This window comes from Nomascus leucogenys, chromosome 22a (assembly GCF_006542625.1).
Source record: "Nomascus leucogenys isolate Asia chromosome 22a, Asia_NLE_v1, whole genome shotgun sequence".
In the NCBI taxonomy this organism is placed as follows: Eukaryota; Metazoa; Chordata; class Mammalia; order Primates; family Hylobatidae; genus Nomascus; species Nomascus leucogenys.
In genome coordinates this window covers 118,045,981-118,061,275 of record NC_044402.1, presented here as the reverse complement: position 1 = coordinate 118,061,275, position 15,295 = coordinate 118,045,981, and the positions used below count along the sequence as shown (strand labels likewise).

Here is a 15,295-nt window from a genome sequence, read left to right as displayed (position 1 = left end):
GCACCAGGGATGAATTTCTTCCCATCACGTGAGCAGGATGGCACAATGAAGATGCCCCCGGGAAAGACCCTCCTATTTTTTTCTAGTTCAGAAAAAGCAGAATAATAATATGATACACATATCCCCTGCTCATATTTAAAATGTTCACTTTTTGTCACTTAGGCTTCAGATAGTATATCTCACAGTTAAAATTGAAAACCGTTTGTTCCTCCTCTCCATCCTAGTCTTGCTTCTTTCTCTCCAACGATGGCCACTGTCAATAATTTGATATATACTATTCCAGTCCATGTTTTTATTAGCTCATTACAGATTTTATATATCAGACAATAGATGGTATTGCTTTGTAGTTTTAAAATTTTGGCTGAATAATACACTGCATGAATTGTTTTGCAATTTGTTTTCAGTAAACAATATGTTTTTGAACTGTATATTTTCATGCATATAGATACAATCCCTTCTTTTTTTTTTTTTTTTCTTAGATGGAGCCTCACTCCATCTCCCAGGCTGGAGTGCAATGGTGTGATCTTAGCTCACTGCAACCTCTGCCTCCCAGGTTCAAGCAATTCTCCTGCCTCAACCTCCTGAGTAGCTGGGACTATAGGCACACGTCACCATGCCAGGCTAATTTTTGTATTTTTAGTAGAGACAGGGTTTCACCATGTTGGCTAGGCTGGTCTTGAACTTCTGGCCTCAGGTGATCCTCCCACCTTGGTGTCCCAGAGTGCTGGGATTACAGGCATGAGCCACCACACCTGGCCAGTCCCTTCGTTTTAAACTGCATTCAAGTACTCAACTTGTGAATACAAATATCTATTAATTCCTCACTAAAAAATATTCATCGTTTCTCAATCTTTTCTCCCAGCATTTTATTTTTAATAATAGGAACAATTGGCTCTACCTAATACTTCAATTTCAGCCCAAAATTGGCCAGAAGACATCATTGCCTTAGAGCAGCCTGTCTTCCAGTTGACACTGAGCTGCTGTCGACCGGCAGATAGTTGAGAGTCCACATGTGCCCCCAAATAGTTGCAGACTGTGTGTGCTGGGCCTGATTCTGTTCTCTTCTCTGGAAAATGGGATCGTAACTGTTTTTATCTCCTTGGGCTGTATGAGGGATTGGTGGTGCAGAGGAAGTCCCCTGTTCATGCTAATACATACAGTATTTAATGCCTGGTATAGACCTAGACCCCAGCTCCTGACTCCCTGGCCAATTGTTTTTCAAAGACACTCCCTGCCTGTGTTACCACTGTTGGTAAGACTATGTCTCAAAGAGTTAATCATCTGCAAGACAGAAATCTAACCACAAGAGGCAGAGGCAGTAGGCTGTAGAGTTAAGTGGCAGGCTCACAACCCCAAGTGCTGTCAGTACTCACAGCTTCTGCTTGCCAGCAGCTGTCTGTACTCTGGATTGTTTTGAGCGTGTCTTTGCAGGGCTTGCTTGTGCCTGCCAAGTTCAGCTGCCTGCAGAAGCACAGCTCAGAGCCGTCCCTATAGGCCTATTCCTTGCACAGGTCCCGCCAATCAGAGCTCTGTTACCAGGCAGAGCCTCTCCCTCCAGCTCTGGTCACTGTCAGCCTAGCTGTCCAGGCACCCTTTTGCAATTTTCGTTTGAATTGATTTTTTTAAAAGCGCCTAATATACACTTTTCTTCTTATTCTTCTCCTTCTAGTCCTCTATTCAAGGCCCTTCCACAGAGACACGCAGGAACGGAACTCAGAATCACAAACAAAGAAACTTCGATCCAGGAAAGAAAATGATCTTAAAAAGACCCTCGTTTCATGCTGGCCAATGCTGAGAAAATCTGCTCTGGAGGATATTTGGAGACACTGATTAACAGGTAGTATCATCACCACATATTTAACTTCCCCCTCTTTTTCCTCTGCTTCTAGGAGTAGAGAAACCAACAAAACCAACGGGAGAGAGATGGTAAATTTCAAGCAATCTGTCCCCCACCCCACCACTATTCACACCTTTCACAAGGGCCCAGACACAAAGCCAGTGCAACATGACACCAATCATCAGCAGAGTGGAGCTGACAGACCCTGCCTTTCCTCTCTTATGGCATATTTGCTCTTCTTCTCTCTTCCCCACTCCTCTTTGATAAGAGAAAGGACGAAAGCAAGGCAAGCGCATTCCTGAGCGGGAGCTGCAAGCGCCCAGGCTCATGACTACTGCGGAGCACACTGGAAAGGGAGAAAAGGAGGGGGGAAGATTGAGGGACCAACATGGCGGGATAAAATGCTGTGGATGGAAGGGCAAGTTCTCCTTGGGTAGGAAGTATGAGGGGTCAGGGAGTTTGGGATGCCAAAGAACAGGAAGAAGATCGAAAGTTTAATAAGCAACCTTGACCTATCCTATGGCACATCCTAAAATGTTACGAGAGATGTGAGTACAGGTTGGAATACCGGCATACCCATGCTGTTTTGAATTCAGTAATGCTTTGTTACTGAAACATGCCCCACAGCTTTCTAAGCGTTACACTTACTTATACTGGATTTTTAAAGCAGTTTTATAAGAACATATGTAAGTAGATCAGTACCATTAAAATGGGGTTAATTTTTTTTCCAAGTCACAATGGTGTAGGGCAGGTTGTGGTGGGAGGATTAGTTATCTAGAAATCTGGCTAAAGCTAATTATTAAACTGTTATTGCTAAAAGAAAGGGGGAATTAGGCAGAAAGCCAGTCTGCCTTGCTTCAAATGGATTTTCACTAGAGATCTGATCCTCTCAGTCTCTTCCTTAACCTCTCCTTGTCTTCCCCCTTTCTAGATGGTTGTCCCAGTGGAGGGGGATTCTTAGTGTTACGTAGATAGCAAGCACGATGCAAAAGTGTTGAAGCAGGACTGTAAGGAATAATTAAAACACCTGGTGAGTTCTAATTTTATTTTTGAAGAACATAGCTTCAAAACAGGTGTAAAATACAAGCCATGGCCCTAAAAGCCAGGGTCTAAAATAAATGAGTTAAAAAATATCAGGATTCCCGTATCTGAAAGTTTTGCAACTCCTCCCCCTACCCCAAACAAAAAGAATCCTTTTAGGAATACATATTTCATGTGTTAAAGCGACATTTTTGTATTAGGAATTTTTAAAGGTTCCTAATAATCTTTTTCTTAGTCTAAATTCAGGCAAACTTAATACTTTTGATTTTAAAAAGTAAACAGCAGTAAGATCTCACTTTTAGAAAGTTATGCCTATCAGTATACATTGAGAGATCACAGGAACAATTCTTACATAAAAGTCACAAGGGTGGTCTTAATGATGGAATACTAGCGTGATTTTTTAAACTTTTCTGTACTTTTCAGTTTGAATAATTTAAAAAACAAAACTATATATTGTTTTCTACAGATAGAACATAATTTTTTTTAAAGGAAAAGAGATTAGGCAATCAGTCGCTTGAGAAGTAACTGAATGCCAAATATTAGGTTGGTGCAAAAGTAATGGTGTTTTTTGCCATTGAAAGGAATGGCAAAAATAGCAAATTACTTTTGCACCAAACTAATACTTTTTCCTGTAGATTTCATGATGTTTTCTCTGTGTGTGTGTGTGTGTGTATGTGTGGGTGTGTATGTGTGGGTGTGTGTGAGAGAGAGAGAGATAGGGAGAGAGAGAGAAAGAGAGTAGCAGTGCCTCAGTGCATCTATTCCCAGGAGACATTTTGTGATATCTGAGTTCCAAGGAATGAGGACCAGACAAAGGGGGCAAAAGCAGTAAGAGGAAAAATGGGGATCAGGAAAACTGGCCACGACTCAGCAAAAACACAGTGACATTTTCAGAAACCCAAAGCCTCAGACATTACAAAGTCACCCATATCCCTTGCTTCTGAAGAGAGTTGTCCTGGCCCTCCCCATTTCAGGTGGGCTCCAGCCTAGGCTGGGTAAGCATTGAGAGTGAGGAGTGAGGAGGCAGGTGGGTGGATTGTCTCTCAAGGTGCAAGGAGGGAACAAGTGCCCTGTCTGTGGCTGATTGAACTGGGGAGGACCAGAGGCCGGAAGGTATTCTCAATAGCCAGTATTTCTCAGAAACACAGCGGAAGTCTCCCAGACAAAGCAGACAGGTTGGCATCCCTTTCCTGAAAGTTAGTAAGAGCAAAAGGAGTGAGGCAGGCCTAGCCAACATACCAGGGACAGTGGTGAAATTTTGAGAATCTGGAGGGTCTGCCAGCTGTGCTTCCCACAGCAGCTTTCAGTGCCTGCCCCTGAAAAGCTGGCATACACCTGGCTGCCAAACCATAAAGGGACATACCTAGACTGAAGGACCGACTGCCCTTAAATTCACTGCCTTGTGCCAGCTCCTAAGTTACTGTAGGGATCTGTATGGGTCTCGCCCATCTGCATGGGTCCTGGGACCCTTCAGAAATCTATTCTTGTGCTTGGCATCCCATCTTATCTTCTCCCTGCTCTGCTGTTAGGTGATGGGTGAACCTATCAACACCCTATCTCATGTCACCAAGTGTTCAGCTTCAAAACTGAAATCCAGTTCCTACTAGATCCCTAGCCCTCCTCTTTTACTTCAATTTCTCATAGCCTACAAAGAAAAGAAGAACAAAACACATACGAACAAAAGATCAATAAAAAAACAGAGGAGAGATTTCCTGGCATTGGGCTGGGGGCACAGTAGGAAATTCTAGCCACACAAATGACGCTCCATGGCCAGAGAGTTATGCATCATGACCCGTGGGTTGAGCCACCCTAATGCAATACCAGGGTGTTAAAGGGCTCTTGCCCTCTGGTATGTCAGTTCTTAGCTGTAATATAATTTTGCAGATGAAAAATTCCAGAGAGCAGTGACTTGCTCTGTGTTACACAGTGAGGCATAAAGGCCTAGTCCTAATTATTTGACATCCTGAGACCCCTCCTTTATTGTCTGAAGTGGCTTAGCTGAGATGAATATCCAGTTATTACAGCGGAAAGCCAGGCCAGCAGACTTCATTGTCCTCAATTCTGTCTCAGTTACACTAAGCTTTCCTACCCCATTACCTGAGTTTTGAGATGTAAAGTGGAAAGACACATTTGGTTGACACTGTACCAAGACAGAAGGTAGAAATTCGTCATGCTTGTGCCTCCCAGGTCTCAGGATGCTGATCTGTTTTCCTCTCGGCCCAGGCTCGTCTTCAGGGCCACTTTCTCTTTCTTTCTTATACATCAAATATCAACCCAGCCCCTTTGTATATCTCAATAGCGATTTAGTGGACACTCTAGCTGACTGATTTTGTTCCATGACAAAATGAGTTTCCTGCCAGGATAGAGGGGGAGATTATATAGACAGACATACATTTACAAAAACAAAAGGAATGTGGAAGGGTGATATGGGGGCACTTTCAAGATGGCCGGACTTGCCTCCGGGCCATGGCAGCTTCGGCCCACAGCCCAGAGAGGCCACTCATATGCTGTGAAAGTAAAGGCATTACCTCGTCTCCTTGTCACCACCTGAGTGATCCATGAATGGGTGTTCTCTCCTCACTACAGGTGAACTTGGTCAGGACAAGAAGCTCCAAAGGCTTACTCGAATTCTTTGTTGGTGCTACCCTACTTTACTCGGTAGTATTATATAAAGCTGTTTAGCCAGGCCCTTGCTTCATACATTCCATGTCGCTGAACAAGAACTCAAATTCTGGTTAGCTGCCACCCCTCCCAAGTCAATTTTATTTGATGTGCAGTTATGTGCTGAAATATACTGTATCCTGTAGGAATGAGCAAGGTGAGGGAAGGAGATGCAGAAGGAATCCAGTTGCACACTTTGGATCAGATTTGTGCAGGAGTTATATGGATGAACTGACATGCCCCAAACTAGATGAAGAAATCCACCTCTAAAACTCAGCCAAGAGCCTGTTTATAGAGGGCTTCATTGTTTATAATTTCCATGTCAGTGCTTCTCAAATGCTCACTACCACTCTCTTGTTTTGGCCTTACTAAATTGGGGTGAGCTGTGTGGTTCTTGCCCCTGATTTATCAATGTGAAAAGGGAGTCTTTAGGGATTTGACCATAGACAAGTTCCCAGGGGAGTGAGGGGATGGAGGTAGAGTAAGCATCCTGCTTTTCCAGCCTCTTTCCTCTTGACTCAACTGCCTTAAAACAAGGTGTCTCCAGAAACCATGGTCACCTCCTCTTTGTGAGACAAATATGAATCTCTCTTGGTCTATTACTCCCAAGGAAAGCAGAATATAAAAAGACATGTCTTCTGCCTTGCCAGATGGCTTCGGGGTAAAATTCTTCCCCAAACCAAGTGTTAGAGTCCAGTCAACTGTTTTAGGGAGGGCAAGAAGTAACATGGAGAAGTATTTAATCCTCTTTCTTCCCCAAAATTCCATGACATCCAAGCTTGTGGTGAGCAGGCCCTGCCAAGGCAGACAAGATCATTGAGCTGAAATCAAGAGAATGGGTCCTTGGCAGAGCAGACCCTTATAAGGATGAAGATTGGATGCTGGGGAAATCCTACCAGCCCTTGGCAGTCCGAAGGTCTGAGGTTCCAGACTGGGCTCTCTCATTTTCCATACCTCCCGAGGAGCTGGCTGCATAAGGCATGAAATAAGCTGAAGAATCATGAGCACCATCCAACCCATCTGGGAACCCACAGTGGAAAATTATGGGAGTAATATGTTGGGACAGCCCTGGCTCCTTAAGACCAATGCATATTTTTGTGCTTTTCTGCATACTTTGTACAACTTTTTATTTTGAAAAAAATGAACAGGTAGCATGAAGAATGACTACTAATTCTTCAAATGCTTTGGAGAAGCCAGAGCTTGGGGAAGCCAATGAAAGGGAGGATGAGGGTAACCAAGGAAAATTGCTCTCAGGAGAAGCATGAAGGAGCAGCACATTGGGTCTCAAACCCTGTTATATTGAATGCTTGGGCATTTTGTGCTGGGTTTTTGAGATAGCATTAGGACTTTTGAATGAATTCATGGGACACGATTTATGTTCCTACTTTACACCAAACACTAGAAAGGTAAAAATAAAAAATGAATAAGGGGTGGCTTTTTCACTTAAGAAATGTTTTGCTTGAGAAATCAAAGCTTTGAAAGCACAGAGACTTCTATTTAGATGTTTGTTTTAACTGCTTTTTTTTTCCGTGCTCTTCCTTACTCTTTTTCCTCACTTCTCTCTTCCTCTCATCTTTTCTGCACAGTTCTGAGTCTTTTAAACAAGAGACAGTCCAAGTCATTGTGATTTAACAGATATCGAAGGAACAGCACCCTTATCTAAAGAGACACATCTGCACACCAGACCCTTAATGGAGGACAGTATGAATGGGCTATATGGAGCATTTGAGAAATCTCTTAGCAGAGGCTGATTCTAGAGGCATTCACTCTGGGTTGTATTTGAGAACACTGACTTTGCTTCAGGAGCCTCAAAACTTCATATTGGGACATGTAGGAGAGCAAATCAGAGCCAATATGTCAGAGACTTTCCTGCCTCATCCTGTCCAGGAAAGAGCAAAAGGTCTGAGAGCCTGGCTAAGCACATGTGGGCTCCATGGACCCTAGATTCTGCAGCGTGCTATTCTTGACTCCCACACCCCTATTCCAGGTTCTACCCCCAACCCAAGTGGCCACTCCTCAGTTTCCCCATTTCTTTTTTCTCTCTCTGCCTCTCAAGCACCCATCTCTTTCAGATGCTCTGTTCTCCACTCCCTTTTACAAATTCTTTCTCAAAGACCTCATCCATTCCCATAGCTTTGATTGTCACCCACAGTACATGTTGTCTCTCAAATGAGAACCTCTCTCCTGGGTTCTAACCCTAATTGATTATTGGGTGTTGCAACTGAATCTCCTTCTCAAGTAAGGCACACAATCTCAAACTCTTGACCTGTTTCCTCTCTGGTATCTCCCATCTTAATACATGTCACCAAGATGTAACCAGTCTCCCATGCTAGAAATCTGGGAACATCCTGGACTCTGTCCCTTTTATCGCCCTCCTTAAGAGTCACTAATACTATTGATCATGGTTTCTAAAACTCAATAGAAATCAGCATCTTGGCTTTCTCACCTGTTTCTTCCATTCTTCAGGCCTGTTCATTTCTGTCTGCAACCATAACTCCTAACCATCAAGTGATCCTCACACCATGGGATTGTGAATGAATTCCTTCACCTGTCTGTGGCATTTCTTCATCTAAAACAGGAGGACATTGAACTAAATCTCTGAGAACGTTTCTAGCTCTGACATTCTTTAATTGGTTAGCTTGCATATATCACAGGCCGTAAAGCAAAAAAACTGAGTTTTCTCTCCTTTCACTTACTCCTTGCTTCCCAATAACTTTTTAAATTCTTCTTTCTCCATTTTGCTTTTGATTGAAATGTGGCAGCCCAAGACCCAAGCAAGGATAGGATTTCGCAGACATTCCCAAGGGAGAAAATGCCATGTCCTTTCCTTCTGGTGTCACATCAGGTAAGGAGGTTGCCTGGGGCTAGGGCTTAAACAGAGTGGGTGTTGTTCTCATTGTTATTGACGCTGTTACTGTTTCCAGGGCACTGCTCCATGGCTATGCAGAGGCAGACACTCAGGTGGAAAGTTATAAGACAATTTCCCCCTGTAAAGTAATCAGAGGGCACATATGAACATCTTGTTGCCACTTCAACCCCACCACTGTCTCTTCAGCTAAGACACCGGTTTAATGAGGTAGTTCTTGAGGCTTGGAGTTTCCCTAAAGACCACGTCTCCTTTGGTGTTGATCGAGAAGCTCCATTGAGGGCACCAAGGGGTGTGGTGAGATAGTACACTTGCTGAGAGCTGGGGAACTCACCATAGTCTTTGAAATAACACTGCCTTCTGTAAGCGTGAGGAGTCACCATTCTTTCTGACTTCCCACTGCTGAGAGATGATAGGGAAGAGCTAAGACTTCCATTCTCCAGTCTCCTGAAGTTGGTGTTTTGCCTCATATTGTGTGGGAAGTGGGCAGTTTGTCTTAAATGTCTCCCATCACTTTTCTTTGTACTAAAAAGATCATTGAGAAATGGCTTTTTTTTTTTTCTTTTATACACATCATCTTCCTAGAATCTGAAGGCTGCTAGAGAAGGGAGAGAAACATGCAAGTGAGTCTCAAGCTGATTGTTGTTGAAATATCTGGAAAGAAACTGGCAAAGACTATCCAAAGGATGCTAAGACATGTCCGAACTTACAAAACAGTAGAACCTGAATAGGAATTTGAAATTGTCTATACTCTCCTCAGCCACACCCTACCATTTTACAGGTATGAAAAATAATATTTTCAGCAAATTGGTGATAGATACAAAGTATCTGAATTCCCAAACCTGTGTACTTTCCATTACCATCTGTTTCCTAATTGTGTGTGGATTTCCTTGTTCTCCAGAGCCAAGGAGCATCAATATTTGGTTTCAGAAATGCTGCTAAATCCTGAATAAACAGGAGTGAACAAGCGAGGTAGCATTCAAGGTCTCTTACTCCTAAACCCAGTTGCAATACTTGTATTAAACCCTGGGCTCCAGGCTGCTTCAGTGCTATTTAACTTTTTCTTTACAAAGAGAGGAGAAAATGTGGGGGTATCAGACATATCCCACCCTTCCAAGGCCCCGTGCAGACTCTTAAAAGATGAGAGGGTTTTTGTTTGTGCATATGGATCAAAGACTTTCTTGAATTTTGGTCAGCAGGGTTTGTTTTAGATCTGTGAAGTGTGAAGAGGTCTCAATTGAGTGATGTCATGGAGGGCTGGGAAGATCCCTTTCCTCACGCAGAATCACTGTTGAGGTGCATTCAACCATTAGAATTCCGCTAAGGTAAAATACTGGGAAATAGTATAGCTTAGGAGTCATCGTACCTAGTTTCCAAGCCTGGTTCTGCTCCTGTAATTTATAACTTCATCCATATGTTCATTTAATTAGGAAACAAAACAGTCATTGAATATGTCTTGTACTATTATAGGTGCTGAGTATTCGGTGTGAAATAATGCAATATTTTTATTGATCTTATATTGTGGTGGGGAAAGCAATGAGTCACACATACATATGTAATATAATAATACCAGTGTTATGAAGGAAGCAAAAATCAAATAAGGCAGTAGAAAGTACCAGACAAGGAGATGTGTTTGTGTAGGGGTGTGTTATAGTACTTTAAAATAGGTCCACAAACTCTTTCACCCTCTCTTCAAAAGGTGCAGCCTAAGCTACCTCCCCTTGAGTGTGGGCTTGGCTTAGTGACTTCTTCTAGCAAATAGAATAAAGTAGAAGTGATGATATATGGCTTTCAGGCTGGATAATAAAGCCACTGTGTCTTCCTCCTCCTGTTTTTGGATTGTCTTCTCTGGGGAAGTTAGCTGTCATGTTGTGAGGATACTCAAGCAGTTTATAAAGAGGTTCATGTAGCAAGGAATGGAGGCCTCCTGCCAACAGGCCATGTAAAGGAGCTATCTAGGAAACAGATTCTCCAGCCCCAGTCAGACCTTCAGATGATTACAGCCCCTACCAACCTTCTGACTGCGGTGGAAGGAAAGATCCTGAACCAGAACCACACAGGTAAGATAATCCTGGATTCCTGACCTAGAGAAACTCTGAGATAATATTTGTTGTTTAAAGCCACAGCTTTGTAGGACAATGTGTTAAACATAACTAATACATGTGATTAGGGAAGCTCTTAATAACAGGCTAACAGTTGAGCAGAGACCAGAATGAAAAAGGGGAATGAGCCATGTAAATATATGTATGAAGAATGCTTGAAGTAGAGGGGATAGAACTGGTATAGGTCCTGTGGTTAGAACAAGCTTCATATTTTTCTAGGGAAATTGCAGGACTTGGAAGTGGGCAAGAGATACCTGAGTATCCATTCAGTAGAGAGCTGAGCATTGTCTAGGGTATCCTCTGGGGATATCTGATTATATTGAGATGTTTCTCTTTAACTGAATTTCTATTTTCTAAGTTGTTTTACTTATGGAAAACTGACAGTAATGCAAATGATCCTCCTTAAAGAAATACAATGAATTTTGTCTAATAGAGATGTGACTGAATTCTACCCTGTAGAAAAGATAGTCCCAAACAATACATTTTAAGCAGCTCTATTGAAATATGATTCTTATACCATACAATTCATCCATTTAAAGCTTACAATTCAGTTTTGTTCAGTATGCGCACAAGCTTGTACAAACAGCATAACAATCTAATTTTAGACCACTTTATTGCTCCTCCTCATCCCTACAAAGAAACCCCATCCCTATTAGCAGCTCCTTCTCATTCTTTTTCATGTTTTGCTTTCCCCATCTCCCAAGCCCTAGGCAACCACTAATCTACTCTCTGTTTCCATAGATTTGCTTATTCTGAAAATTTTATGTAAATGTAAACATACAGTATGCAGTCTTTCAAAACTGACTTCTGTCACTTAGCATAATGGTTTCAAGGTTCATCTATGCTATAACATGTATCAATACTTCATTCTTTGTAGCCAAATAATATTCAATTGTATAGATAACTATATTTTTGTATTTTTTTGTATAGGTAACTATTTTGTCCCATTATGAGGTTTGTCTTTTTCACTTCTTGATGGTATTATTTGCAAACTAAGAGTTTTTAATTTTAAATCCAATTTATATTATTTCTTTTGTTGCCTGTGCTTTTGATGTTATATCAAAGACACCATTGCTTGACCTAAAGCCACAAAGATTTATTTTTCTGTTTTCTTCTAAGAGTTTTTGTGTTTTAGCTCTTACATTTAGGTTTATGATTCATTTTGAGTTTATGTCTGTATATGTTATGTGGTAGAGATCCAAATTTTTTCTTTTGTATGTGGATGTCCAGATGTCCCTCCACAATTTGTTAAAAAGAGTATTCTTTCTTCATTAAATTGTCATTGCACTTTTGTTGAACATCAACTGATCTTCAAAATATGGTTTATTTATGCACTCTCAATTTTGTTTCATTGATCTATACATCTAGCCTTGTGTCCGTACCACACTTTCTTGGTTACTATAGATTTGTAGTAAATTTTGAAACTGGGAAGTTTGAGTTATCTAACTTTATTGTTGTTTTTCAAGATTGTTTTAGATTTTTGGGGTCTTTTGCATTTCTAAATGAATTTAAGGACCAATTAGTGATTTCCACAAAGAAGCAGCTGCTAACTTGACTGGGATAGTTTTGTACTTGTAGGTTAAATTGGGAAGCATACTCATCTTAAAAAATATGAAGTCATCTGATCCATGAACATGGACTATCTTTCTATTCATCAAATCTTTAATTTCCTTCAATGATGTTGGTGTATATTTTATTAAATGTATTCCTAAGTATTTTGTTCTCTTTAATATTATTATAAACAAAATTGATTTCTTAATTTCATTTTTGGAATTTTACTGCAGATGCATAGAAACACAGGTTATTTTAGCATATTGATCTTGTATTCTGCAAACTTGCTCAACTCATTTACCAGTTTTAATAGTTTTTTAGTGAAATTGTAAATAGTTTCTATATACAAAATCTTGCCATCTGCAAATGGAGATAGTTTTACTTTTTCCTTTTTAACTTTTGACTTTCATCTTCACTTCTTTTTCTTAAATAATTGCCCTGACTAGACCCTCCCTTATAATGTTGAATAGGAGATGAGTGTACATTCTCATCTTAATCCTGATCTTATGGGGAGAGCATTCAGTCTTTTATTATTAAGTATGATATTAGCTGTGGGATTTCCATAATGATCTTTATCAGGCTGACAAAGTCCTTTTCTAGTTCTAGTTTGTTGAGCATTTTTATCTTAAATGGGCATTGGGCTTTTGTCAGTTTTTTTCTGTGTCCATTGAGAAAGGACATAAGAAAATGCTTTGCTGTTTCTTCTATTAGTATGGTATATTACATTAAGTAATTTTTTGATGTTAAACAAACCTTGCATTTCTAGGATAAGTCTCACTTTGTTTTAGTGTCTATATATATTTATATGTTGTTTTATTGAATTTGCTTGTGCTTTGTTGAGTACTTTTGGGTCTATTAATAAGGGGTAATGATCTGCATTTTGTTTTCTTATGGTGTCACTTTGTATGATGACCCAGTAATGTTGACTTCAGATATTGAGGTGAGAAGTGTTCCTTGCTCTTGTGTTTTTTTGGAAGGGTTTCTGAAGTATTAGTATCAATTTTGCTTTGAATGTTTGCTGAGTTTTAAACTTACTAATGCAATTGTTTTACTTGTTAAAGATTTATTCATTATTTCTATATTTCTTGAGGAATTTTCTGTAATTTGTGTCTTCTAAAAATTATCAAATTCAGGTACATTATCTAATTCATTGGTATGTAGTTGTTCATAGCATTCCCTTATAAATTTTTTTTATTTATGTAAGGTTGGTAATGATGTCTCTTCTTCCATTCTGACTTTATAATTTGAGACTTCTTTCTTTTTTTTTTCTTTTTTTGATTATTCTAGCTAAAAGGCTTATCAATTTTATTGCTCCAAACATTATACTTAGTTTTCCTATTGGATTTTAGCCAGTTGTGCATCTATTAGTAAATTCACGCCAACATTTCTGTCACCCTACATACTTTGTTCTTCAAATTCTTTTTTGTAACAATATTAACAGGTTACTAATTCTCTCATTAATTAATGAGTTCAATTTATACTTTTATGAAAGTGATGTTTTCAAACTTTTGAAAATTATACTTTAGCAGAAAATATGAAAATACGAGTCAGAGAGTCATGGAAAATGAGATGAGAGGGAAAGACAGGGCAGACCATGAGAGGCCTTGAAGGCCATGCTAAGGAGATTAGTTTCACTCTGAGTGGGATGAGAAGCTTTTGTCATCCCCTTAGACAAGTCTTGCCCCTAACTGAGAGCTCAGCTATCTGTAATATGTCTCTATGCCTCCTCACAGGGTGACTGTGAAAATAGAATGAGACAGAATGAAATAAAAAATTGCATTGTTATTGTTAGTGCCCAATTAGCTCACCTATGAGGTCAGTTTTCAGGTACTAACAACTTGGCCTAAATTTATTGTTTTCAAATTCTTACCTATTACCAGGATTTCTGAGGGAAGCAGATACAGATAATTCCAGACTGCTAAGCCCTGGATTCTGAGAAAGGTAATTTTGTCCAAGAAAATGCTGGTGATTTGTGCAAGGATATGGGATACAGTATGGTCATTAGATTCCTGGAAGAAAAGGAGACAGGGCTGGAGAAGTCTGAAAGCTCAAAAGGCAGATTTGACCTGTGTCTTCAGAACTCCACCTGGGACTGACTCTAGGTGGCTAGAAGGCTAAGGTGTTAGAGGGGTAGTGTTGAGGAGAGGACAGACAGATCAAGAGAGCAATGCTGGGGTGCATTTCATGAAGCTGATGGAAGGCCTGAGAACTCAAAGGTTTGAGCTTAAAGAAGAAAGCAAAATACTAGACATGAGCATTTGCAAAGCAGGTTTAAGGCATCAGTGTACTGTGATGTTTGGAACTGAGTGACAAAGGCCAAAAGGAAGGATAACACAGTAAACCAGAGAAAAAATTCCCTTGCACAAATTAACAAGCATTTCTCCTTAGCCTACGTCTCAGGGTATTCACAGATGGGAGAATGAATCAAATCAGTATCTCTCTCATTTTATTTTCTTTATTTTTATTTCATTCTGCCCTGGCTTGACCTAGATCTTAAGTTATTCATGGAGATTTAAAAATATATTCCAGCACTCAAAATCCTCCCTGGCAAACTTCTGCCAGTTGTATAACATAAATTTGTGTTGTTTATACTAGCTCCGTTTTTCATTTCTGTGTTTTTCAATAGTCCCTCAGCTTGCCTTTCCCAGAGTTCAGCTAAAGTCCTGGGAAGCAATGCTAACCCCAAGACAACCTCTCAGGCAAGTCTAATGGGCTGAAATAGGTGGCCTACAAAGAAGGAGAATACACCCAGGGAATGGTCTGAGCACACAGCCCTGGTTATTTGAGGTAATGGAAATCTAAATTACTCTGCTCTCAAGCCTTTTGAAGGGGCTTAGTTTATCAGCCATGACCCAGTACATAGGGCTATAAAGTATATTCTTCAAAGATTTTCTCTTCTTCCTCTTTCTCTCCTTTCTATTAAGAGTAGAAGTCCTCAGGAAAAGAATCGTATAAACATAAGGGCAGAATTAAGATAAATGCATTTCTTTTCCTTAGGAAATTTTCCATGACGAATGAACAGCACTCTACCCCCTAGCCAGCCAGGTCAAGTGTTGGGTCTTTAAAGATTCATTTTTCTAGAGCTGAGGCTGGGGGTTGGGTCTGGGGACCTGATAAGGGATGAGGGCTTGCGAGAGAAAATAGTTCTCTAGAAAAGGAAAACTGATGGTCAGTGCTGATCTCTCCCAAAAGGTCTGCTGCTTCTTGGTGGTTTCAGAACTGATGGTGGACTCTCTA

The 15,295-nt window shown here is 40.4% G+C and overlaps 1 long non-coding RNA gene across 1 annotated transcript; it reads left to right on the top strand.

Moving 5' to 3' along the window:
- Positions 1–477: 477 nt before the first annotated feature.
- LOC115832383 lies at positions 478–11,212 on the top strand. Its single transcript, XR_004027873.1, has 4 exons — positions 478–517; positions 1,670–1,837; positions 8,302–8,384; positions 8,991–11,212. It is a non-coding gene; the product is annotated as an uncharacterized LOC115832383 (long non-coding RNA).
- Positions 11,213–15,295: the final 4,083 nt, after the last annotated feature.